Source organism: Colossoma macropomum, unplaced genomic scaffold (genome assembly GCF_904425465.1).
Source record: "Colossoma macropomum unplaced genomic scaffold, Colossoma_macropomum, whole genome shotgun sequence".
Classification (NCBI taxonomy): domain Eukaryota; kingdom Metazoa; phylum Chordata; class Actinopteri; order Characiformes; family Serrasalmidae; genus Colossoma; species Colossoma macropomum.
The window spans coordinates 15622711-15624435 of record NW_023494796.1 but is presented as its reverse complement, the minus strand read 5'-3'; the positions used below and the strand labels follow the sequence as shown (position 1 = coordinate 15624435).

General features: G+C 39.5%; 1 long non-coding RNA gene across 1 annotated transcript; it reads left to right on the top strand.

Annotated features, from left to right (window-relative positions):
* Positions 1 to 259: 259 nt before the first annotated feature.
* Positions 260 to 1361, top strand: LOC118816915. The gene is made up of 3 exons (XR_005007913.1): positions 260 to 378; positions 651 to 746; positions 844 to 1361. It is a non-coding gene; the product is annotated as an uncharacterized LOC118816915 (long non-coding RNA).
* Positions 1362 to 1725: the final 364 nt, after the last annotated feature.

The window sequence follows — 1725 nt, the reverse complement described above, 5'->3', positions numbered from 1 at the left end:
AATTAAATGTACATTACTGGTCATCTATTATTTATTCTTATTCACAATAGGATGCAATAGCGGGGCGCGACCTGGAGGAGGCGCTGCTGCTGCTGCGCTAACGCAGCGCTGCCTCTGTTACACTACCAAAAAATTGACTGACGTAACGTTCAGCCAATCATATCAGACCTCGTACGTTGTAAGCCAATCATATCAGACCTGGGGGAGGGTCTTTATTTAGGCTCGGTAAAGTGACCGGTAACCGAGCTGGAGACAGGGTTCTTGGTGAAAGCTCACTAAAATAAACATTGGACTGTATTCAAAATCGATAATATACAGAGTGAAACCGTGTTAAACAGAGTGAATATCCACCGCAATATGGATTTGTGGCACATTATGGTCAGTATAGCTGGATGTCTGTGTTTGTTTACTTGGTTGCTTGTTAAGTCCAGCTAACTTTGATTAACTTTGGGTTTAAGTGAGGTGAAGAAAAGCGGTCAGGCTAACACTGACGTTAGCTAGCTAACTAGCTGACCAGCCAGCCAGTTTAACCCACAGAGTCAGTGGTTTAACTTCACTTCATAGTAAGTGCAGAGAGTGAACGAACAAGAGGGACAGAAATAACGTTACTGACAGCTCTTTATAGTCTTTGTTGTAAAATTTCTCTTCAGTATTTCGGAACAGTGACACCAGTATTTGTTACCAGTTCTTCAGTACCACCTGTAGATGGAAATTAGGAGGCAGCAGCTCTGCTGAAGGCCAGTCAGGTGAGAAGATTTTTACCAGTTAAAGCAGAAAAAATTAAATTGATTGTGATTTCCTTGTAATTCTGAGTTTAATAAATTAAAGTATTGCTAAACACAGGAAAAGAGGGAGAGAAAGAAGCTGAGGGGACTGACAGGACTGAAGGAGCAGATCTGATGGAGGTTAGTGATCAAGAAGAAAGTGAGGGAGAGAGAGCTGTATACCTTTTGGTTAAAGTGAATACTACATTTAATTGAACTTAACAGAGGAAAATATAGTCTTTGTCACCATGACTGTGAAATTCTGTCTTGTAGATTATTAAACATGCCTAAAGAGAAAGATCACGCTCTTTCTGATCGTACCAACTGAGACTGAACTGACCTATAATCTGAGTGTTTGAATAATATGTAATATATTTAGGATCTGCAGCTTATCTAAGAGAGGTGATGGCATTGCTTGACTTCAGTACCTTTGCCTGTTGTAAGTGGTTACACTGACTCAAACTACGAAGAGACAGATTTACCGTGTGCCAATTTGATAACCATTTTTTATACTTAATACAGCTGATGTACTTGACATTTTCTGGCTGTTGCTGCTCTAAAACTGCATCATAAATATTTTGGGGCCATTAAAAAAATTCTCTTTGTGGACCATGCCCCCAGACCCCCCTAGTACAGGCTTAGCCCCCCATGCATGAACCTCTAGCGACGCCCCTGTATTTATTATTAATATATATTGAATATGCATGATATTCCTTTTTTAATTAATGCATATACAGCATGACACGGCAGTGTGGTAAGTGTAATTACCATAACTGTGAGTTAACTTTGTTTACTCACTTGAATGTAAATCACTATTATTTAAGCTGTAGCTTCTTTAAATTGGTCCAGCAAATTTGTACCCCTGGTATGGTAGTGTGGACCAGTGAGTGGTAGGTGTTTCCAATAAAGAGGAAACTTCTTGCTAATATTTCAGAATAAAAGGCCCACCTGTATAAAATCA